We start from the raw sequence: 17343 nt of genomic DNA, 5'->3' as shown, positions 1-17343 counted from the left end.
GGTCCTCCGGCCCCCCAAAAAGGGGTGGAGGGTTAGATGGTCGTGGTCCACGTACTGAAGAGGCCAATAAGCTCCTCAGCCTGGATTTTGGAAAGCCCTTTGCAGATAGGGGGGCGCGCTTTGTGCTGCTTGCTTTACTACTTCTCTTGAGGGGCCGGCGGACACCTGCATGCCCGGTTTACTACCCCTGAGTAACTAAAGCGACTGTGGCCTAGTTGCAATAACATGCTGGACTAAAGCACATTATAAATATTTCCTGCAGCCATACTAGGTGCAAAGCAGTGCTCTGCGCATTGGGAAGACCAAAGGAAAATCTTTTCATAAAAGTCCCTTCCGGCAAGTAGAAATAGGCAGTCCCTATCCACTAGAACAAAAGGCCTCCGAGTCAGCCGAATTGGCCTCCTTGCTCTTCCCCTTGCCAAGCTGGATGACCTTAAGCTAGTTCCCTCGTTCATCAGAGCTTCGTGCTTCTCTCAGCCAATAAATATTTATTGAGAGCCCACTGCCTGCCAGCTACTGTGTTAAGCACTGGGGATGTAAATGGGGAGCAAAAGCACGCATCCCTGACCTCAGGAAGCTCAAACTCTATTCATTCAACAATTCTCACTGACCGCCTGTTATGAATCAGGCACCATTCTAGACACTGAGGACAACGGCCACAAACAAAATGAATGAAAGGCAGGGAAGGAGTGTTGCCACGTTAGATGGAGTGAAGGAAAGCCTCACTGAGAAGGTGACATTTCAGCGAAGAGCTGAAGGAAGGGAGGGAATAAGGCTCACAGAGAGAGCATTCCGGGTAAGGGGACAGCAAGAGCAAAAGCACAGAAGCAGAGTGGGCCTGGTGTGCCCAGGGTACTGCAAGCCAGCTAGTGGGTGTGGAAAAGTGTGATATCTCACTCATTGTGCATCAGTAGGATAGAAATAACACCATATTTCATCTAAGACACTTGGTTGGTGGGTTTTTTTCCCCCCATATATGAACTTCTCAGACGTCAGATGTGTTTTCTAATGCATCCAAGATTTATTGAAATACAGAATGCCCTCTTAGAGTTATTATGATTTCAGTTGGTTGTTCAATTAAATTAGTTCTGCTATTTTTAAGAAACTTATGGTGTGGTTGAGACAAGAAAGAAGACTTTGAGGCACTGAGGAGGAAGCCGGTCCATGGCTGTCAATCAGACAACATCACAAGGCGGGAGGAATGGTCCTGGCAGCAAGTGATGATCCCAGGGAGAGGGAGGGGGCTTTGCTGGCCCGAGATAGAAAAGATCTAGAAGGGGAGAAGCTGTGGGCAAGAGACAGGATCAGACCACAGCTGAGTTCACTATGGGCATTTAGAGAAAAAAAAGAGAGGGGCACCTGTGTGGCTCAGTTAGTTAAGCATCTGCCTTGGGCTCAGGTCATGATCGCAGGGTTTTAAGATTGAGACCAACACTGGGCTTCCTGCTCAGCGTTGAGCCTGCTTCTTCCTGCCCCTACCCCCCACCTTCCTCTCCCTCTGCCTGCCCTCCCCCTGTTGTGTTCTCTCTCTCTCTCTCTGTCAAATGATTAAATAAAATCTCTAGGGAGAGAGAGAAAAAAACAAGAGATGGGGGGGGCAAGTTCCATGGGGTTGAGAGACAGCAATTGTGTATCTCAAAAACATGTCCTCTATGTGTTAACTGGGATTTCCCCTCCAACATCATTTGCCAAACTGCAACAAGATAGAAATTTCCTCTCCATGATCCTGGTTGTTAGACCTGTTTCTTTGAATTTCTCTGCTGACTGAGGCTGGCGGCCAGAGCCCACACGATTCTTGTCCTGAGGAAGCCCGCAGTCTGGTGAGAGGCGCAGGCGGGGGCAGCATTACCTCGGGGCGGTGCGGAGCGATTCCGGCAGAGCCCTGAGCCACAGGCCTAGCCATGTGGCAATGTGGGTAGGGGAGCGGGCTCTCCGCGCCTGGAGGAGGAGGGAGGAAGGAAGAAGCCACCATTTATGGTCAGTTTGCCAGGCCCAGCAAATAGCAAGCTGGAAAGACAGACGCGCAGCGTTCTCAGAGGGAGAGCGACTTATCCGGTGAGGGCCGCACAGAAGGCACCTGGGGAGACCCGACTTCCAGGCAGGAGACCCAAACCGGCGCAGACGTGGTGAGGCTGAAGAGTAGGAACAACTGTGGCAAGGTTTTCTACTGGTGCAGGAAGCTTGAGGAGATCCCTGTCCTTGATTAATGATGAGTCAGGGCATAGACTCCAAAACTTGACGACTCAGATATTTAAATTCAGAAATGCCATTTACTAGATGCATAACTTTGGGCAAGTCTCATATTCTTTATATGACTCGCCTATAACCCTGGAAATGATAAGACTACCTACCTTACAGGATTGAGTTGATAACCTGTCAAGCATCTAGAAATACACGTGACACACAGTAAGCACTCAGTCAATCTTACATAACAAATACATTCCTCCTAACCTATAAACCCTTTCGTTCACTTTAGTCTGCTGAAAGGAAGGCTCTGGGACTTTCCCTATGTGGGATTATTGCTACATAGTGTTAGAAGTGTCTGTCTTTTTGCAAAGTACTTTGTTAGGCCAGGGGTAAAGGTCAATCTTCAGCGGGTGGTTTCTGGCCCTGAAGGGAGATTTCCCACATTGCCTTAGGGGAGATACCTGGGCTTCTGTTTAGATCTCCCTGCTCTAGCCCTAATCTCTTACTGACATTCCTTACTTGTACAAAGCCCAAGTCTACACTGAAGTCCTTCGGTTCCTACCATGCGCTGGGCCCTTGCCTTGACTGTCCCTGTACTTCGAGTCAAGTGAGGAAGACACACAGTTTTGCCACGCCCATGGAACAGTGCTCTATGACACCCAGCATTGACTGGCCCCCTCCTGAGTCTCGGTGTCCCCCCCTGAGAAAAGTGTGTGACTCACTCTGTGGAACCGCCCCGAATAAAAAGGTGTGTTTGAATTAACTATACCTGAGGGCAGTAGGGAGCTATGCGAGAGTTTTTAAAGCAGAGTGAGGGATCAGCTGTGTGTCCCTGGTCCGTTCACCCAAGAATGGACCAGAAGGAGGGTGAGAGAAAAGGCTGTTGCAGAATCGTAGGTCCTCTTCTTTCCCTTTCCTCTTCTCTCCACCTACTTTTCTGAAAGAACCTTCCAAATCCTGCTCCAGGGCCCAGCACAAAAGGCCCAGCGGTACAGCACCGGCACCCACTAAGGCCAGCTCTGAGTGCCCCTGGGGTGAGGCTGATCTCAGTCCTCACCTCGGCCCTAAAGCAACCTCCCAACTCAGGCCTTGTTGATTTGCACTGGTCTCCTGTTAACAACATTTCAGCCTCCCAGGTTCTGGCTAATTATTCTCCAAAGCCTCCAGTGAGAGAACGCAGTTTTTTAGGGCTAATTTGTCTTGTTAATATTTCTGGGGCTCCTGGGGCTCAGCTAATTGCAGAGCGGGGGCATGGTCCAGGCTTTCGCACGATGGGACTGGCTCATCGTTACTGCATCTCTTAGCCTTCAACTTCCACCTCCGCTGTCTGAAGCCCTTTTCTCAGCCCCTCTGTAGGGTGGAAAGTAGGATCAAAATCATTGAAAATCTCAGAGATTTACAAACTGGGATCTCGTCCTAATCTATCACCTAATAACTGGTGACTTTAGGAAAAAAGTAAAACCTCAGGATCTTGCTTTCAGAAAACCACAGATGTCTAACCCAAGATGCCAAGATTATCTACCTGAGATAAACACCTATGTCCACACAAATACTTGAATATAAATATTAATAGCAGCATGATTCACAAGAGCCAAAAATTACAAAACCCAAATTTCCATTTGACTGGTGGGTAGATAAATAAAATGTCTACAATAGCATATTCATCAATAAAAAGAACAGAGTTCTGAAACAGGCTACAGTACAGATGAGCCTTGAGAATATTGTGCTGAGTAAAAGGAGCCAGTCATAAAAGGCCAAATATCAGATGATTCCATTTATATGAAATGTCCGGAAAAGGCAAACTCAAAGAGACAGAAAATGGAATAGTGGTTGCCTGAGGCTAGGGAGTAAAAATGTGGACTGGCCAACTGTAAGTGGGCATAAGGTTTCTTTTTATGGTGAGAAAAATGTTCTAAATTAGATCATGGTTACAGATGTATAAGTCTGTAATCATACTAAAATTAATTTTTTTTTAAGATTTATTTATTTGAGGGGCGCCTGGGTGGCTCAGTGGTTTGGGCCGCTGCCTTCGGCTCGGGTCATGATCTCAGGGTCCTGGGATCGAGCCCCGCATTGGGCTCTCTGCTCCGCAGGAAGCCTGCTTCCCCTTCTCTCTCTCTCTGCCTGCCTCTCTGCCTACTTGTGATCTCTGTCTGTCAAATAAATAAATAAAATCTTTAAAAAAAAAAAGATTTATTTTTGTGATACAGAGAGCACAAGTGGGAGGGACAGAGGGACAGGAGAGAGAGTCTCAAGCCGACTTCCCATGGAGCACGGAGCCCAACTCAGGGGTCCATTTCTTGACTCAAGAGATCATGACCTGAGTGGAAACCGAGAGTCAGACGCTTAACTGACTTAGCCACCCGGGCGCTCCCTGTACTAAGCGTCATTTAAATGAATACTTAAAACTAGTGAGTTTCATGTTATGTACATCATCTCTCAATAAAAGTGTTAGAAAAACTGAATCTGGCACAAAACATTCAATGAATCTTTGGTGTTATTGTTATATAAAATGCTTTTCTTAAGTATATAAAGGATATTTCTATTTAAAATTTTATTTTAAAGATCTATCACTTCTTGTTTTAAAAAAAACAAAACCACAGAAGACTCAACAAAATTTGCATTGGACAGGGAGGTGGGTGGAAGGTTGGGGATGTAAGGAGGGAATGTGATGGGATGAGCTCTGGGGATTATATACAACTAATAAATCATAGAACAGTAAAAAAATTGCATTATTCACTGTAGCACTTTTAGTAACAAAAGAACAAATGTTTGTGCGTTTTTATTTGAAAATCGTTCTCGTGTTTCATTTGGAAAGATGAGCAAGGTCTGTTCCCTTCGTTCTACTTCCCCTTGTTTTTGAAAGGCAGTTTTGCCAAGCTTAATGCAAGAATATCTGACTACTTAGAAGACAGAGATTGCCACAATCTCTGGATGGTTTCCAGGTTATGTTATTATTGAGCTTCATCTTTCCAGAATGGGCAAAAGACTGTCCAGTCTTTGTTATGATTTTGTAATAAATGTGTACATTTTTAAAATTTCTGGACATCACAGGAATAAAGGTATGTGTATGTATGTATATATTTTACATATATGATACCTATTTTGGAAAATGCCCTGCTGTACCTTATTTTTAGGAGGTATACATGGGTGCAATATATGAGAATGAAACATTCTGGAACTGCTGGTCATGGGACTCTGTCGCCCTGTGCACTAAAGGGCCAGGTATTCAGGAGCCAAGGACATACAAACCTAAGTGAATGTGATGGGACTTAAAGAAGTGAACTGAGACAATTCACTCTGGCTGTTGGAACGGCAGCATTTCATAGGAAGAAAGAAAAGAATCAATGCTATATTTTCTGACCACATAAAAGCTTCTTTTCGTAATAAAGTAGAAAAGCTCTCCTCAAGAAAATGTAATAAAATAAATAAAAGGCTATCAGTTTTGGAAGTCTGTAAGACATGTAATATAAACAGCATTCTATCAAGGATTTAGCCCACCAGCAACAAATGCCAACCCTCCCAGCCCATCAATGCCCCCTTTTGTTTGACAAAAACAGCTTTATTCTATTAGCAAGTCCAATCAAGTGCATTTTCAGACCAGATGAAACCATCACTCCTTTAGAGACAACGTGCACAGTAATAAAAGCATCTTCCATTCTTAAGTATTGTTAGGTGCCTGACAGTAGACTTTTTTTAAAAATATGAATCCAATCCTATCTATCATTTCTTCACAGTGTCAGATTTAAGCCATTTTAATCTTTACTACTCCATTTGATAAACCTTTATTGAGCACCTACTATGTGCCCAACCTTGTGCTCACTGGGGCTATGCAGATGAGTAAGACAAAAATCCATGTCATCAAGGGTCTCAGGATATAGCAATGGAGAAAGAAAATTATAAAACAATTACTTCTGCCAGAGGTGGAAATGACATAAGGAAGGAGAGATTAAATCTCTTCCTGAGTCAGGGGAAACTGATGACAGAGGAGATGACCCTTGAACTGGGGCAGAACAAGCAGACAAGATGGAGGCAAGAGAGAGGGCATTTGAGCCATGCAAAGACGTGGAGTTACAAACCAACAGGTACCTTCTGCAATGGCCAAGTAGCTGATAGGACTGTTAACTTGAGGAGAAAAGCAATGAGAGATTCTGTTGTTGAGTCAGACAATGGAGCTGTCATGGAGAGTTCAACATCGTCCCAGGAGATTTGAACATTTTCCTGAAAGTGTTAGTCAAGATTTTATTTTTTATTTTTTTAAGATTTTCTTATTTATTTCATGCAGAGAGATCACAAGTAGGCAGAGAGGCAGTCAGGTATAGGGGGGAAGCAGGATCCTCGCTGAGCAGAGAGCCCGATGCGGGGCTCGATCCCAGGACCCTGGGATCATGACCTGAGCCAAAGGCAGAGGTTTTAACCCACTGAGCCACCCAGGCACCCTGTTACTCAAGATTTTAAAGCAGGCAGGCATCCATTGGCAACTCCAGGATTTCCACATGAGGAGCTTTGGGGAAACTGATCCAAGACTTGCCATGAAACTGATTTGGCTAGGCAGAGCTCTGCTTTCACTTAGTTTGTGTGTTTACTTGTACTGCCCCCCTACCCCCCCACTCCCACCCCAAGCATCTCCTTGTCACCTCCACTGCTCCTATCTTAATCAGAATTGAATTCTGGTAAGACCATAGGCAAGTAAGAGGAAGGTTGATTGGAGTTGGGAGTAAGAGTGGACTGGAGGTGAGGAAGTCAGACCGGAGCATTAGTTCAGACAAGTTCCAAAGCTGGACCAAGACAGCACAGTGGGGACATGGAATGATGCTGAAATGGGTCTGACAGGGGGACGCGATAGCAGGAGGAGGAATTGAGGACAACATTCAGTTTGGAACGAACGAGGATGCCATTTCCCATGATCTGGGAATAAAGAAAAGGGAGTTGGGGCGGGGGATAAGGAAAACACAGCAAGAAAGGGTATCTGGATATCTATTAGGCCAGAGTGTCCCACATTTTAATGTGTACATGAATTTATAGTCTTTGTTAAAATGAAGATTCTGGTTAATTTGTTGTCATCTGATTCTGCTTTTCTTTTTCCTTTTCAGATTTGAGGAGGAGTCGGGGGAGAAGGAAAGACACAGATGCCCCACCAAGCAGGGAGCCTGACATGGGGCTTGATCCCACGCCCTGAGATCATGACCTGAGCTGAAAGCAAGGATGGGGCGCTCAACCCACTGAGCAGATTCGGGCGCTCCCGGAGTCTGCTTTTCTAAAAAAAGAAACTCCAAAGTGATGCCAATCCTGACTGATAGGCCGCTCTTGGAGCAGTAAGACATCAGGCCATCCACCATAGGGCTTTATTCTTACCTCAATAAATGAATTTTTAACAAATCAAGTCCCTGAGCTTTGGTAGTTTTTGGGAAGCTAACTCTGTCTCCTCTTGTGAGAAACAAAAGAGAAGCAAAAATCAGCTTTCTATCTAGTCTTCGCTTCCCTGTCAGATTATACGTCCCCACCCATAGCTGTGTGACTTGCAGTTATCTTTCTGTCCCGATTCTTTTTCCCTCCCCTTTGACCCTCAGCCAGCCACGTGACCTTTTTGGCTAACAGAATGTGACACTAGTGACAGTGGGCCAGTTGCATTCATAAACTACAAGAACCATTGCAGGGTCTAACTCTGCATCTTTCCCCTCCTCTATCAGGGCAGCATGTCTAATAGTCATTACTCCTTCAGTCCAGACACAAATATGAGGGAATCCCATGGACTATACGTGGCCTGTATCCAGGAGCAGAGCCGCCACCAATCTGGAACCAAATATCGTAAGAACAAGGCATAGTAAGGCTGTGTCCTTTTCAGCTACTGAGACTGGGGGTCAAAAATTGACAAATAGATTATCTCAGCTATTCACGTAAGACATAAGGCTAGGAAGGGATTAGAGGAGCTAAAATAAATGTTGCATTCTTTTAAAATGATTCAATGTTCTAATATAACCTCTTTTGGGATATTAAGAAGATATAGAATATATAGATATTAAGAAACTATAGAAGATATAGGTTATGGGCTTGTGGTGACGCTTGAGATGATCTGAATGGAAGCTACCAGGACAGCTGAAAGAGTATGAGGCTTGGAATGATGGCTCTGGCTCTGCCGTTCTTCCTGTGAGCTTTGGCAAGTCACGGCCCCCTGCTGTTCACATAAATGAGGGTTAGGGTTAGGGTTATGAATGCTTTATGGATATGCGGGATCTGGCTTTACCAGCTCGTGATAGTCAGTTGTTAAACTGGCAGAATTTTGTGAACCAGTTGTTTAGACATACCTCTTATTAAAAGTTGAATTATATGAAGTTACGATTCAGGGCACCTGGCTGGCTCAGTCCGTAGAGTGTGCGGCTCTTGATCTCAGGGTTATGAGTTCGAGCCCCACACTGGGTGTAGAGATTACTTTAAAAAATAAACTTTAAAAAATAAACAAGGATACAATTAAATTGTATTAAAAACAAAGGTAGGCTCCTGACTGGCTCAGTTGGTAGAGCATGTGGCTCTTGATCTCAGGGCTGTGAGTTCAAGCCCCACAATTGGTGTGGAGCCTACTTTAAAACAACAACAATAAAAACAAAAACCCTTCTATTTGGGACATTTGGGTGGCTCAGTCACCTAAGCATCTGCCTTTGGCTCAGGTCATTATCCCAGGGTCCTGGCATCAAATCCCATATTGGGCTCCTTGCTCAGCGCGGAGCCTGCTTCTCCCTGTGCCTGCAGCAATCCCTGCTTGTGCTCACGCACTGATAAATAAATAAAATCTTAAAAAAAAAAAAAAAAACCCACACAGAGGTAATTGGTATAAGCAACCCTAGCTTTACGTGGTTCCAAAATGCACGAATTTCAATTATCACAGTTTAGTTAAATCACACAGTCCCCCTCCTATGTGGTTCAGATTTTAGTTACCACAGGATATTTGCTATGAGTGATAGATAGCATGAAGTTTGCAGTTTGCTGTTGGCTCTCCAGTCCATAAATCAGCATATAAATAATAGATGTGCTTAGTAATCAGTGACCGGCCACAGCACGTCTTTCAAAGACTGTTGGTGACTGATCACTGCTCATCTGTTAATCAGTTCATGCACACAACAAAGCATGGAGTTGTGTTAGCTACTTGTCTTCTTATGACAAATCCATGCAGCATTTTACAAACATGGGTAATGAAAAAAGGGAACTGTCCAACAAAGACGTACGTGCAGCCAAGAAATGAAAATTGATAGCACTGGAGATCAAAGGTGAATCAAAGATGAATGGACTCATAGAAGAAATGGCTGGTTGTGGGGAGGGGGTGACAGGCTGCTCTTTGAGAGACAGTCTGGATAAAGCCAGAGGAACTTAGGACAGGGGAACTCATTGACATAAATGAGCAAAGTGTTTGTGACAGAAAGATGAAGAGATCCAGAGAAGTGATACTGCCCCCCCCCAAAAAAAATTCACATTAGAAGGATTCTCAGAAATATTTCATGACATTTGAAGCACAAGGGATAAAATGTTAGAAGCTGATCCCAAGTGAGAAAGCAGCATGACAATTCACCAGTGTAGGAAAGATGCATCGTGAGTCATACAGTAAGTAGGCAAGCACCACTAAACTTTCATTCTCAGTGTTTCTAATGTCTTAAATTAGTATACTATATACATATTAGTCTATTTTTTCATCTCCCTATTTACATTTATAACCAAGAGTACAAAAGTTTGTTCTGCTTTAACAAAAAATGTGGAAGGTCATGGAACAATTGTAATTGTTTATTGATTATTAAGATCACTTAGCATGGTTTCAGTTTGCGCAGTCATTTTTGTGGTTCCCTGGTACTATCTAAGTGAGGACTGCTTGTTCTCAAAGCTCACTGACCCCTAATTACTTTACCACGTTTTATTAGTATCAATATAGTGGAAATACTGCAAAATTACACATCTCTTCCCACCTTTATGTTCAGTGACATCATGTAAGTAGCTTGAAATTGTCTGTGGTGGGAGCATTTACACCACAGAAATTGGAAACACGACAAATCAGGGTTTGGTTTATTGTTTGTTAATTTTTTAGACTTAGGTGATGGAGAGAATGTTAATGCAAGTTAGAAGTGCATCATGTCTGCAGCCATCTAGATGCATGTAAAAAAAACTGAAAGTAGGCATGTTTTCTAGTGTTTGAAAACTGTCATCAAATTGAGCAAAGAATTCACTCATGTCATTGGCAAGAAGAAAAGTTCCAAGACCTGTCCTTCCTATTTCACTTTGGTCTTAAACGTACAAGAAAATAACAATGAACATTCAGGTCAGAACCGCCCTTGTTCATCCATAACATAGGCAACTTCTTCGCTAAGTGAGATAGTAATCAAGTATTATTATTATTATAAATCAGAGCCTGATTTAGTCAAATTGTGATTTAACTAGAACCACAGGTTGACTCTAGATACAAGAGTTTGGCAAAACTCAGTGAATGCATCGTGAGAATAAATTGGATATATGGAAATAATCCTAAGAGTATTGTATATTTTACTATCATTTGTGTGCCACATTTAAAAAAAAAAAAATTATTTATTTATTTTTGAGAGAAAGGGGAGAGGAGTAGAGGGAGAGGGAGGGAAGCTGACTCCCTGCTGAACACTGGAGCCCAACACAGCGGTCCATGTCATGAGCCTGAGATCACAACGTGAGCCAAAATCAACAGTTGAACACTTAACCGACTGAGCCCCCCACACGCTGCTGTGTGCTACACTCTTATTATTAAATTTATAACAAACTTACGTAGGCCCATATACATGCAGCCCTTCTCTCCCACCTCTTCCCTCAGGCTGTTGTCAAACACTTGTAAGCACTGGGTTTAGAGAAGGCGCTGAGGTAGAAGTTCCACAATCAGAGTCAGGAGGGGCCTTGCATTTCAGCACTGCTTCTTTCTGTGTTATCAGAAGTAAAGTTATAGAGCCTCGCTAAGTGTTTTCTTTCTTCTGCAAAATAAAAAAAATTAAAATAAACAAAAAATCTTGGCACCAGCAGGGGTTGCTGGGAGGAAGATGGCCATTTCCCTCCCCTTCTGGCTGCCAAATCCTCTTAAATCCGCTTTCCTTCGCTGGAGATGAAAGCATCCCCACGTTGCTGGACTACAGGGCAGGTCTATATGGCAGCAGAGGCATGGAAGGATGAAACAATGTGTTCCTTTGATTCCATGATAAATCAACCCATTTAAGTATTCTACAGAGTTGCTGAGGCTTGGAATCCTCTCTCACTTTTTTAAAATGTATCTACAAAAGTTAGAAACTGCTCATGTTTTACTGTTGGTGTTTGTGGGACAAAGCCTACTCTGCCCCAATTTCTATTTTGCTACCTTCAATAAAGTTATGGGACCAAACTTGAGAGAAAAAATTAGAGAACACTTTCTCCCCCTGCTGGCCATATGACAATGAAGCAACACTGTAAAGGGACAATTCTTAAATGTCAAAACAGAAAGGAAACTCAAAGAATAACTATTGCAGCAGACTGGTTACCCACAAACTAACCCAGCCTGCAGACAACTTGAATTTTAAATGAAAACAATTTTTAACTTTTAATTAGTTGCCAGTATTTCACCGACATCCATTTTCTCAACACCTAGAAGTTGGTACACATTGGGTCCACGATCCTGCACACATGTCCTCCTCCCTTTAGACAGGGCTTGGCTCTCCACTGTGCCACAGTCCCTGCTCTAATTCACAGAGTTAGGTCGTCTGCCCTTGCTAACTGAGTCTGCACCCCAAAACTCTTTCAATTTATCAGCGAATAGACTGAAGCCCAAACTTGCTCAAAACCATACCACCTAATTAGTACCCAGGCAGATGATAACATGTGAGCCTTCTAAATTCTATCCAGCAAATATTTATTGATTTCATTCATTTATTTTGCAAATGTTCTAGGCTAGGGCTTACTTGGGCCCGGCACATAGTAAGTGCCAAAGATACTGAGTATACAAGATAAAAATGGTTTTTGCATTCAGAGTTTAGTTGGTGGGAAAAGCAGACAAGAAATTACAGGAATCATGATCAAAGTGACAAAGGCAAGGACAGGGACTATGGTGTGTTGGGGCAGCAAAATCCCTGCTCCCATCACCTCATAGCTTCGTTCAAGTCAATCAGCATAGTGAACTCAACACAAATATTACTAAGACTTATTGAATAATGTCCTCCAACCCCAGGGTCCATATTTATTGCACATTCACTGGCACAAGTACTAGCCATTGGCGAAACAGCTATAAACACAGCATTTATTAGATGAATCCTCCTTACATGCACGCCCTCTACATTGTCACTCATTCTTCTCCTCATTCATTCTGGCTTCAAATTATCACCTGCAATCAATGCACAAGGCCAAGAGGAAGTCAAGATCAGCAACAGTCACAAGATAGTTAACAGCGGTGGGCAGCAGCTGCTGGGCAAGCAATACCTGTCCCCAAAGAGAATAGTCAGACTTGAGCTTGAGTGACGGGGAGACAGGATGAAAGGTGAGCAAAGAGGAGGAACTACTCTTGGTCAGCAACACACATGGCACCATGCAGGGACAGCACTCCAAAAGACAAGGGAATTACCTATGTGTAGGACATAGACATTATTCAAACTAGGTCCTTTGAAACCTGGGCTCTTTGGAGAAATGACCAATTCCAGATCCAAAGCCAGGAAAATACCAGGTGAGCCTAAGACACCTTATTGGGCCAGAGAACACGGAAACATTGAACTGAGTCAAAAGGATTCAGTAAATTAAAATTAACCTACTGAATAAAGCAAAATCCATGAATCCATAATGATGAGCGGTGGGGTGCAAGCTCGCTTAAGGAGAAAGCCAGAAAATCTTTCTTCATAGAATGATGGGTGATGCCAGGTAATGAATGTACAAGTAATGACAGAATTGACAGTCAGCATTTGCAATCCCCAATGTAATAACTGGTTCAGACAACAGACATTAAGGGATGCTAGAGCCACTGAGTAAATCATTACTGATACTACCTCAGCACCACCCCAAAGGGGACAACGGAGAGATTTGCTACCAACCTCTTGATCCCAGTGTCATTACTGATAATGGACGACATGAAATTATGTGCTTCTTGAAATGATGCAATGAGGACACCTCTTCTATCATTCTTGCAATGAACAAATAACTCAATGAACAAACATTGAAACTAATCAAGTCATCAGACCCAACTTGTACTTTATGGAAAATATAGAGAGGAACGAGTTAACGTGTAGAAACAAATTCAGAATGTAGGACATTCTAGCCTAAATTCTTCAAAAATGTCATAAAAATAGAGGACTGCTCTGAATTAAAAGTAGTCAAAGATACATGTCATAACCAAATGTAATGGATAAACCTTGATGGGGTTCCTGGAGTTGAGGGGAGAAGGGAAGATATTGAAACAACTGGGCAAATTTGAATATGGAATGGATGCTATAAAATCATTAATTTTGCTGGGTATTATGAATTTTTGTGGTTAGTTGAAGAAGGTCATTCTTCAGACGCCATCTAAGTATTTAGGGGCCATGATTATCCACAAATGGTTCCATTTAAAAATTATACGTAAATAGAGATGAAGCCAGCATGCCAAATGTTCACTAGTGAATCTGGATTGAGGGCTTCCTCTTTTGTTCCTGTTTATATTTTCTTAAATTAAAGAACTGGCTTATAATAGTATGAAAATCTGATGTAAGAAAAATAAGTAAATTCTTTGGCTTCTCCATGGTCACTGAGGAAATAAGCAATGATTAGAATACAGTCGATCACCTCTTAATTTCACATTTTGGCATTTGAAATGTTTCTGAAGTCGTAAAATGTGCAAGATGCTCGTGTTACAAGCTGGAAGGATCAGGATCTAAAATTGCTTATATTATTTTAACCTTCTGAACACTTGTATTTTGATGAGTTTTCAAAATCTGTTTTTCTGCATTTCCCAAGTACAATGTAATAATGTATTATTCTTATGAATGAAAAAATAAGAAATATTAACATTTTTTTCTATTTCAAATGACCATACTTCTAATTAGAGAAATACATGGGTTCTTATAAAGTAAAATAATGCCATGAAATGAAAAAAACTGACAAAAAATTTAGCATGACATGAGTCACAGACCTAGTAGAACTTAAAACCATGAAACTTCTGGCAAAGAAAAAAGAAGAAAAGTCTTTGCATCTATGAGATAGGCAAAATTTCTTAGGACACAAAATCACAAGCCATAAAGGAATATACTGAGAAACTGGACTCTATCAAAATTCGAAGCCTTTGCTCTTCCAAACACCCTGTGAAGAATTGAAAGGGCAAGGGAGAAAATGTTCATAATACAAACGTCTTGACAAAGGATTGGTATCTGTCATCTCTCATCTGAGCTATTTCAACGACCTCGTCCTATCTGGTCTTCCAGGTTCCCTTCTGGCCCTGCCTGCCTGCCTGCTTAAAGTCCTCCCAAGGCATCCCATAACATCTGGCATTAAATCTAGACTCCTTTGTTTGGCGGAGGGCTGCATGGTCACGCCTCTAGTTCAATCCTCTAGCTTCGGCTCCCACTTGCACGCTTTTTCTCCAGTGTCACAAGCCACTTTTCTGGTTTGCCCATATGAAAACTCATTCCTGATTTAGCCCTACTGCACTTGCTGTTCTTTCCCCCAGATACTCTTCTCTGCATAGCTGGCTAGCATCTCCTTGTCGCAACCCAAGCCTCATCTTCTCACTGAGGCATTCCCTGACCTGCCCTGCCCAGTCACTTAATCAGTATATCCCACATATCCCACTTACCCTAAGTGGACTTACTTGCTTTAAATTGTTCCCTCCCGCTAATAGGAAGATAAGTAAAAGCTAGGAAACCTCCTGTTTTGTCCACTGATATATGCCTAGTATATAATGCTTGAAACATAATAAATGCTTCGTGTTACTGAATGACTCATGAGACCTACTGTGTGCCCAGCACTGTGCTAAGTACTGACTGAATGGTTTATACATGTTGCTCAAAGGCTTTTTCATCTTAAAAGACATTTTTTTAAAAATATCTCTTCGTCCATTTAAAATGGCTGTTTAGATTATGGCACTTCTTCCCTTTTAAGAAAGACTGGTATCAGCACCTGTTTTTGCTAGCCTAAAGAGGATTTCGGTTTTTTGGAAGAGGCCAAAACGAAAACAGCCTTCAGCAGCGTCTGTTTGCAGAAAGCCATTAGAGAGGCAGCACCCGCCAGAGCTTAGAGATTGGTCCCACCAAGCTCCCTCCTGGGGAACTAGGCTCAGTAGCCCAGCGCCACAATCAGCCAGAGCTTTGAACTGTGTTTATAAACATCTGTACTTTTATCTCCATCCTAAGGGATTGGAATAACCTAAGAGAGCTTATTTTTTGGGTCTAGGAAAGCTCAAAAGTTCTTCCATTAAAATTAATGGTAATTGCTTCTTTACACCATTTTGGCTTACAGAAGGTGTCATAGGAACGCCCTACTTCCAGATAGTGGAGAAACTTATTTTTCTCAAGAAGCCAATTTATTCTACTTTCCAGTAAATTGCAAAATCTGGATCTCATCTATATGTAGGACCAGTGCTTTGGGCTAAATGGAAAACTTCACATTACTTTGAATAACTCACACCCACAAGAATGACTAAAATGAAAGAAAAAAATATAATGTGTGAGGACATAAAGTAACTGGAACTCTCATTTTACTGCTATTGAGGGTAAACTGAATTTAACCACTTTGGAATATTATTTTAGAATCTAATAATGTGGAACGTACGTACAGCCTATGACCCAGCTCCATCGCTGCATATATATCCTAAGGAAATACATACCCATGATCTCCAAAAAGTATGATCAAAAACACCATCCAACAAATTATTATATAAGCACACAAAAGAACACTATACAGCAATGGGAATAAATGAGTCACTGCTAAACACAGTATGGATGCATCTTACAGAAAAGATGTCGAACAAGATAAACCAGACACAAAAGTGCCTGTTATACTTCAATTAAAAGTTTGCCAAGAGATTATGTATTCTCACTGTTCTGGTAGAATGCCCCCCCCCCAAAACTCTCCTACTAATGTTCCTCTAAAGTGCAATCCTTGGGGCATCTGGGTGGCTTAGTTGGTTAAGCACCTGCCTTTGGCTCAGAGCATGATCCCAGGGTCCTGGGATAGAGTCCCAAATCAGGCTCCCCGCTCTACAGAAATAAAAATTAAATCTTAAAAAATAAAATAAAATAAAATAAAATAATTCTTAGTAAGTCCAATCCTTGAAGTATGAGATTTTATTTGAGGACGTAAGTTAAATTGGCCTACTACAACAACATTCTCCTGAAGTCTCATGCTTGTTTTTCTAGAGAGAGACGGAGCATGAGTGAGCAAGGAGGGGTAGGGGCAGGAGAGAGAGAACCTTAAGCAGGTTCCACGCCCAGCACAGAGCCCAACACAGGGCTCGACCTCATGACCCTGAGATCATGATCTGAGCTAAAATCAAGAGTTGGACACTTAACCGACTGCACCAACCAGGCATCCCTTGAAGTCTCATGTTTTACATCTTAAAAATACGTGTGAATTCCCTACTCTTCATTCAACCATATTAAACAGAAATATTCACCTCAAAGAATATTCAAGGAAACAAAATTCAGAGGAAATAGGCTGTGGTTACCTGGTAGGTGCAGGACCTCTGGCGCACTGCCTCAGGTCTCAGTTTAAAAAGAACTAGTGGAGGGGTCTGGAGGGGGGCCGTCAGTTAAGATTCAGGTCACAATCTCCCGGTCATGAGATCAAGCTCCACATCAGGCTCCATGCTCAGCAAGGAGTCTGCTGGACATTCTCTCTCCCTCTGCCCCCTCCCCCTGCTCCTGCAGATAATGTCCCTCAAATAAATAATCTTTAAAACAAAAACAAAAAGAACTGGTGGAAAGTGGATTAGTTATGATTAGGCAGCCTTGTTCAGAGATGAGATTCACCACTCAGCCTTGGGACTCTGGACACCTTACCTAAATATTTTGAAACTATTTCTTCATTTATTTACATAATGGTGAAAATAATACCTATCTCACAAGTGGTTCTGAGAGTTAAATTAGATGACTGATGTAAGTTAGCTACTAAGTGTCACTGCCTCTTCTCTTCCCTCCCCTGTAAGCAGTCCTGGGTGGAAAAAAAGGCAACAAGCTG

Source organism: Mustela nivalis (assembly GCF_964662115.1).
Source record: "Mustela nivalis genome assembly, chromosome: 9".
Classification (NCBI taxonomy): Eukaryota; Metazoa; Chordata; class Mammalia; order Carnivora; family Mustelidae; genus Mustela; species Mustela nivalis.
Note: the sequence above shows the minus strand (reverse complement) of the source record.